Source organism: Podarcis filfolensis, assembly GCF_964270895.1.
Source record: "Podarcis filfolensis genome assembly, chromosome: 8".
Classification (NCBI taxonomy): domain Eukaryota; kingdom Metazoa; phylum Chordata; class Lepidosauria; order Squamata; family Lacertidae; genus Podarcis; species Podarcis filfolensis.
In genome coordinates, this window is record NC_139611.1 from 24538792 (window position 1) to 24547253 (window position 8462).

Here is an 8462-nt window from a genome sequence, read left to right on the forward strand (position 1 = left end):
TGTAGGACGTGACCTTGGCTCTGAATGAGAGTGTTATGGATAAAGAAAAGGGGAAATTTGAAGAAAAAAGCTTAAGATCTGGTAGACAATACAAGACTGATATTTCCCACCAGCGAAGAGCTTCAACATCCGGAGGCACGGGTGCAGCTGCTGCCTCTCAAACAAAAGTAAGAGCTATGTCGACAGAAGACACTCTGGCACAGGCACTTGGCAAAATTAATGCATCTTTGGAATACTTAACGAAGCAGGGAACAGAGACAAGTAAACAAGTTGCGGAAACTAATAAACAAGTGGCTGAGGTCTCAGCAAAAATTGACCTGAACACGAAAAGTATCGATGAATTGGGAAGGAAGGTAAATTCTAATACAGAGACTATTGTAAGACTTTTGGAGGACTCGGCTACAACTTGAAAGATTGCTGAGGAAGCAAAGGAAATTGCCGCTGCCACCCAGGAGAGGATACCACCGGTCATTAAGAAATTGGAGGATCATGATCTGACTTTGTCTATGATCGAATTGCAAAGAAAAGAGAGAAACTTAAGGATCAGATCAGTTCCGGAAAGTGAGAGAGATAACCTGGCGGACTTCCTGACAAAAGAATTTCTGGACTTTTGGCAACAGGGCCTGGAGAAGGATGAATTCAAAATAGTGAGTGCATTTAGGCTCGGTACAAGACAAAGGAAGAATAAGGCAAGAGATTGCTTGATAACATTAAGATCAAAAGAAGAAAGGGATAAAATTTTGAATTTGCACTACCAAAACACCTTGGAGATTGAAAATTCTTATGTGGAGATCTTCAAAGATATCCCGAAGCATATTTTGGATGTAAGAACCTACTACAGAGATCTGGTTGTTTTACTGAAAAAAAAAGATATTCTTCAGGTGGGAATTTCCACAAGGCCTATCTTTTAAATACAAAGGAAGGAAGATAAGAATAAGGACACTGAGTGATAAAGACAAATTCTTGAGAGACCACGAAGAGGATCTTCAGAAGGAGGTGGAATCTGGGGAGGAACTGACGCCATTGGGAAAAGGAACACTGGACATATCAAACATATCTTTTATTTTTTATTTATTTATTTACGGCTATTAGCCCATAAAATATGTACAAACATAAAAACACAGGGACATAAAAACAGATATATCCGACAACAGAAGGTGAACACCACGATGCAAGGGTGGGTCATTGAGCAGAGCCAAGTGACGGCTTGGGGCCAGGAGAGCTCCAAGGGATGGATCACAGAAAAGGAAAACTAAAGACGAACTCTGACATGCACTCTCAACATAACAGTCCAATTAGTTTTGATGTTGTTGTTGTTTTTTGGTGGTTTTTGAGTGTGAGATAACCGCATTCAGAAATCTCGCCACCTGCAGAGTTACAGAAGGATCTGTATCCTGCAAAAGCAGTGCGGCGTGTGACTCAACAGGCCTGCCAACCAAGCGCAGTAAAGCAGGACCCAGGAATTTAGCCCTGGCTATGCTATGTAGGGGACAGTTGAACATTATATGTGAAAGAGATTCAACAGTTTCCCCGTCACACACGCACAGCGGAGACACCAAACCATTGGAAAATCTGTGGTTCAGCAGGTTTGATGGAAAGACATTGAACCTTGCACGAATAAATGCACGTCGGTGTGGTACTGATGAAAGAGATGACATGTATGATGGAAGGCCAAGTGGTGGGGTTATTCTGTGATACCTGGGGGAGCAGACACCCCCACCCCTGGCGAGGTTCAAACATATCAAACTTGTCATTCGGGTTGAAACCACCAACAGAGGAAGAACAACTACTTGGAGCAGCAGGAGTAAGTAAATAGTCTCATCATGGCTCTGCAACTTCTAAGCTGGAATTGCAATGGTTTGAATATGCCTCGAAAGAGGAAAGCTGTTTTTCATATATTGAAGAAAGAACAATTGGACTTGATCTGTTTACAAGAAACACATGTGATGAGGTTACACAGGAAAATATTGGTGAATAAAAGATTGGGACAAGAATTTATTTCATCTGACAAAGTCAAAAAAAGAGGAGTCGTGATATATGCAAAGGAAAAATTGCTACCGAAATTAATTTTTAAAGATGAACAAGGAAGATTCCTGGCAATTGAAATTCAAGTCCAAGGAGAGAAATTTCTGGCTGTAGGAATTTATGCACCGAATGAGGGGAAATCTGAATTCTTCAAGAAGTTGCATGAGACTTTGTTGGGCTATCTGGACTATAATTTAATTTTGATGGGAGACATGAATGGAGTAGTATCTACAAATATGGACAAAGCACAAAGACAGGTACTTACTAAGGATGGAAGACTACCAAAAACTTTTTTTGAAATGACTGACAATATGGACTTGATTGACATTTGGAGAACAAAGAATCCTCTTGAAAGAGAGGGAACTTTCTTTTCTGAAGCCAAAATGACATGGACCAGAATCGACCAAATTTGGCTTACCAGAGGAATGGCATCAAAGATAAAGAAAGTGGAAATCTGCCCAAAAACTTGCTCCGACCACAACGCAGTAAGAATGGAGATGAAGCAAATAACAACTGGCTCCTTCAGATGGAGGATAAATGACACTTTATTTAGAGATGAAGAAGTGTATAAAAAGGCCCAAAAAACATTGAGAGACTATTTTGAAAATAAACATGAATACCAATGTTGAAAAAAGAGTAATCTGGGATGCAAGTAAAGCCGTTATGCGAGGATTCCTGATACAACAAAACGCAATAAAAAAGGAAGCCAAAATGAGAAAAAAGATAAGATTTTGGAGAAGATAAAAGAAGGGGAAAGGAAACTAAGATCAAAACCAAAGTCCAAAGAGATTTTGAGAGAAATCAAATTATACCAAACACAATATATGGAACTGATGAATCAAGAAATAGAATGGAAAATTAAACAAATGAGACAAAAGACATTTGAATCAGCAGACAAATGTGGTAAACTATTGGCTTGGCAAATGAGGAAAAGACAAAAATTAAATACGGTTACAAATCTAGAAGTGGAAGGAAAGAATATATATATGCCAAATGAGATTAGAAATTGCTTCCAGAGATATTTTAAACTATTATACACACAAGGGCCGCAGAAAGAAATGGACATAGACAAATTTCTTAAGACTTATGGATTACAAAAAATTTCGCATGAAAGTAAAATAGTTTTGAATCAGAAAATAACTGAGCAGGAAATAGAAGGTGCCATTCAAAACATGCAACTGGGCAAGTCCCCGGGACCGGACGGGCTCACTTCCAGATACTATAAAATGTTGAAGAAGTGGTTATTACAACCTATGAAGGAAGTCTGCAATGAAATTTTGGAGGGGAAAAGGGCACCAGAAACGTGGAAAGAAGCTTATATTACACTTATACCGAAGACTGAGACTGAAAAGAATCAACTTAAGAACTACCGCCCTATTTCGTTACCAAATGTGGATTATAAAATCTTTGCTGACATTTTGGCTAAGAGATTGAAAAAAGTTTTGATGGAGGAGATTCATAGGGACCAAGCGGGCTTTCTCCCGAGAAGACATATGTCAGACAATGTAAGGAATATAATTGACATTTTGGAAAAGTTAGAAGTGAACATAAATACTAAAGCAGTTTTGATATTTGTGGACGTGGAGAAAGCCTTTGACAATATTTCTTGGAGTTTTATGAAGAAGAATCTCCAGGGGATGGTGTAGGCCAAGGATTTGAAAACGGTATAGGTGCAATATACTCAGAGCAGAAAGCAAAGTTAATTGTAAATAATGTGGTTACGGAAGAGTTTAAGATAGAAAAAGGGACACGTCAGGGGTGCCCAATCTCCCCATTACTTTTTATATCAGTTCTGGAGGTTTTGCTGAATATGATCAGAAGGGATCAGCTGGTTAAAGGGGTACAGGTCGGAGCTAAACAATACAAATTGAGAGCATTTGCAGATGATTTGGTACTTACGTTACAAGAGCCAGAATCTAGTACTAAAAGGGTTTTAGAACTAATTCAAGATTTTGGCCAAGTAGCAGGATTTAAATTGAACAAATCTAAAACTAAGGTATTGGAGAAAAATTTAACACCTATGGAAAGGGAGAGGTTTCAGAATGAGACAGGCTTAACTGTGGTTAAGAAAGTGAAATACTTGGGGATTAATATGACAGCTAAAAATGTGAATTTGTTTAAAGATAATTATGAAAAATGCTGGACAGAAGTAAAAAAAGATTTAGAAATTTGGTCAAAATTGAAGCTTTCCTTGTTGGGTCGAATTGCAGCTATAAAGATGAATGTATTGCCTAGAATGTTATTTTTGTTCCAAACATTGCAAATTGTTGATAAGATGGACTGTTTCAAGAAGTGGCAGAAAGATATTTCTAAATTTTTGTCTGGCAGGGCAAGAAGCCCAGGATAAAATTCAAGATATTAACTGATGTAAAAGAAAGGGGGGGGGGATTTGCCCTGCCAGATTTTAAACTTTATTATGAATCAGCAGCTTTCTGCTGGTTGAAAGACTGGCTACTTCTGGAGAATACAGATATTTTGGACCTAGAAGGGTTTAATAATACTTTTGGGTGGCATGCATATTTGTGGTACGACAAGGTTAAAGCTCATAAAGCTTTTAAAAACCATATTGTCAGGAAAGCATTGTATAATGTCTGGATTAAGCATAAAGATTTGCTGGAGAACAAAACTCCCAGGTGGTTGTCCCCAGTGGAGGCAAAGGCTGTGAAAAAAATTAATATGGAGTCTAAATGGCTGAAATATTGGGAAATTTTGGAACAAGAAGGGGATATACTGAAATTGCAGAGTTATGAGAAATTGAAAGATAAAGTGCGAGACTGGCTTCATTATTATCAAATAATGGAGGTTTTTAAGTTAGACAGGAAAATTGGTTTCCAGGTGGAAAAATCAAAATTGGAGACAGAATTGTTAGAATCCAAAACTAAGAACTTGTCAAAAATGTATAACTTGCTGTTGGAATGGAATACACAGGATGAAACAGTTAAATCAGCTATGATCAAGTGGGCACAAGATATTGGTCATAACATTATGTTTGAGGACTGGGAACGGTTGTGGACCACCGGTATAAAATTTACGGCATGTAATGCCTTAAAAGAAAATATTATGAAAATGATTTATAGGTGGTACATGACTCCAGTCAAGCTCGCAAAAATTTACCACTTGCCTGATAATAAGTGTTGAAAATGTAAAGAGACTGAAGGCACATTCTTTCACCTTTGGTGGACATGACCAAGGATTAAGGCTTTCTGGGAAGTGATTTATAATGAAATGAAAAAGGTATTTAAATATACCTTCCTGAAGAAACCAGAGGCCTTTCTCCTGGGCATGGTCGGCCAATTGGTGTCAAAGAAGGACAGAACATTTTTTATGTATGCTACAACAGCAGCAAGAATACTCATCGCAAAGTATTGGAAGACAGAAGATCTACCCACTGTGGAAGAATGGCAGATGAAGGTTATAGATTATATGGGACTGTCAGAAATGACCGGCAGAATCCGAGACCAGGGAAAAGAGACGGCGGAAGAAGATTGGAAGAAATTTAAGGACTATCTTAAGAAACATTGTAAAATTATTGAATGTTAGAACGATGTTGATTCAGAAATTAAGTGGTTTTTAGCTGTAATGATTATGTAATCAAGAAAAGAAAGGTCAAAAATTATATAGAAATTAGGGGAAGGATTTGCTGAATTGAATTAATTAGAGATTGGAATACAGAAAGGGGAGGTATGAGGAGGTCGGGAAAGTAAGTTTTATGAATATAAGGGATTGAAATTATACTTGTTGTTGTATGTGTTTTGTATGTATTTTTGCTGTTTCTGTTTTTTGTTTTTTCTATTCTATATAAACCTTTAAAACTTTAATAAATATCTTATTAAAAAAAATGAAAAAGTTGCAACCTACCCTTAAGGTCCAACTCTTTCTTTCTCTCCACTGGAGGTTTTTAAACAGAGGTTGAATGGCCATCTGTCAGGGATTCTTTAGCTGTGATTCCAGCTTTGCAGGGGGTTGAACTAAGTGATCCCTGGGATCCCTTCCTGCTCTATGATTCTATGATTCATTCACACCCTGCATATTTTGCTTGTCTGCCCTGCTTTTGTAGGAGCCTACAGCAGTACGAAGCTAAGATCTTTGTCCATTGTTTGTTTGTTTTGCACCAGGCCCTCCCTGCCACCCTTGGCCTGTGCCCTCCTGAAAAGTTTCCTAATGGGGAATCTATGATCTGGGCTGAGAAAAAAGGATCCCCTACCCCTCGCGGGTGGCGCTGTGGTCTAAACCACAGAGCCCAGGGCTTGCCAATTAGAAGGTCGGCGGTTCAAATCCCCGTGTTGGGTGAGCTCCCGTTGTTCAGTCCCTGCCAGAAGTGGCTTAGTCATGCTGGCCACATGACCTGGAAGCTGTACGCCAACTCCCTTGGCCAGTAAAGCAAGATGAGCGCCGCAACCCCAGAGTCATCCACGACTGGACCTAATGGTTTGGGGTCCCTTTACCTTTACCCCTTGCTTTAGGACATCAACTGGCCATCTCTCTGCAAACAGTTTAAGGGGCTATGGTTGGCTTGATCAATCTTGTATGCATTGCAGTTGTCTCACATTTAGATGGCTATGAGAGATTATTGCGGCATATTGCCAAGGAATGTGGAGTGGTGGTTGTAGCTGTTAGGTAAGTGCCATCTCCATCTTGCCATTGCTCCCTGATTACGCTCTTAAAACCCAAGGCATTTCAGCACCTGTGGGGAAACACCTGCTGCTGCACCTGCGTTGGGAATGCAATCTCCTAAAGGAGTCTCGCCTGCTCTCCTCAACAACAGGGGAAGCGTTCCAGAGAGATCTTTTACCAGTCCCCCTAGAGACAAGGGAGACCAGAAATGCTCTTTTAATCAAACCTCTAAATTTGAAAAAGAGCTGTTAGAAAATAAGATTACGTTGCTTTCTAAAATGCATAAAGTAATGCATACAAAAGATAAACAGGTTAGATCAGCTATGATACACTGGGTGAGGGACTTCGGAAATAATGCACAACTTACAGCATGGCAGAAGTTATGGAACTGAGACTTGAGGTTTACAGCATGTTATACTTTGAAAGAAAATTGTATGAAAATGATGTATTGTTGGTACTTAACTCTTAGTAAATTAGCTAAAATGTATAAAACAAGGTCACATACATGCTGGAAATGTAAGGAAAAAGAAGGTAATTTTTATCACATGTGGTGGACTTGTAAAGTAGGAAAAGAATTTTGGGAGATGACATATAATGAACTGGAAAAAATGTTTAAAATAACATTTCCTTTAAAAACCCCTAAACTTTCCTTCTAGGAATTCTGGGTGCCGAAATACCAATGGGTCAGAAAATACCATTTATGTACACGACCACTGTGGCTCGGATGTTACTAGCGCAGAGATGGAAAGAAGACATACCAGAGAAGAATGGCAAATTAAACTGATGGCGTATGCCAAAATGGCAAAAATGACCAGAAGAATTAGAAAGCAGGAAGACCAAAATTTTAATAAGGAATGGGGGAAATATATTATTTACCTTAAAAATCACTGTAAACAATTGAAATTATTATTAGGATGGGAATGATACTTTCAGTTTAATGTTGAACTTTGCTTGTAATGGAGATTTAACAGATTTGGATTAATAGAGAAGAAGCAGGAGGAAAAATGTTAACATAAGGACCCACAAAGGAGAGGAGGGAAGTTCAGGGGCATCTATGGAATTCTCTTTTTATTGGTTGTTTGATCATTGTTTGTAAATTTCAAAATTAATAAATCTTATCTAAAAAAAGAGATTCATTTCTAAATCAGCATATGCAAATGTTATAAGAATCACTGTCCTCTTTTCTCCTTTCCTCCCACCCATGGTGTTTATGGTGATCCCTGCTTGGCCCCTGTGCTGTCTATTCAGATGTCATTTTTTCAGATGTATTCAGATGTAATTCTCAACTGATTTCCCCCCTCCAGATTGATGCTGGAGTACCAGATCACATCCACATCTTTTTGAAGTGATGCATTAGAATTTCTTCGTTGTTCTCCCCATCCCACTCACTTTTCATCCCACTGTTGCTCAGTTTTGTTGTTGTTGTGGTTGCTAACTTTTGGATTCTGCAGCATGGAAGGCCACTTTCCCAACACACCACCTTTGTTGCATCCACAACAACTGCATTCTATAACATGCATTGCTGAACACATGACGTATAGATATACAATGACCATGATACAAGCCAGAGTTTATTAAAGGTTTCATTTCAATTAAGCTCTCTTTACTGATTCATATTGGTGTGGAGGTTGAGAGAAGCAGCAGTTATGTACACTTGAGAAATTTGCTTCCTATATGACACATTTGGGGAAAGTCTAAACAATTCAAAAGACAGGTACATCCATACCTCTTGTTACGTTCGGTTCAGGTTACGTCTTTTCAGGTTGCGTCCCACGGAAGTACCAGAAAGCGGCGAAACCCGGAAGTAACCTTTCTGGTACTTC

At 38.8% G+C, this 8462-nt stretch overlaps 1 long non-coding RNA gene across 1 annotated transcript in view; it reads left to right on the forward strand.

The window, feature by feature from the left end:
* Positions 1 to 7769, forward strand: part of LOC310769588 — a 29003-nt gene extending 21234 nt beyond the window's left edge. Inside the window, exon 2 of the long non-coding RNA XR_014551710.1 lies at positions 7296 to 7769. This is a non-coding gene — a long non-coding RNA (uncharacterized lncRNA). The remainder of the gene's footprint in view (positions 1 to 7295) is intronic.
* The last annotated feature ends 693 nt before the right edge of the window (positions 7770 to 8462 follow it).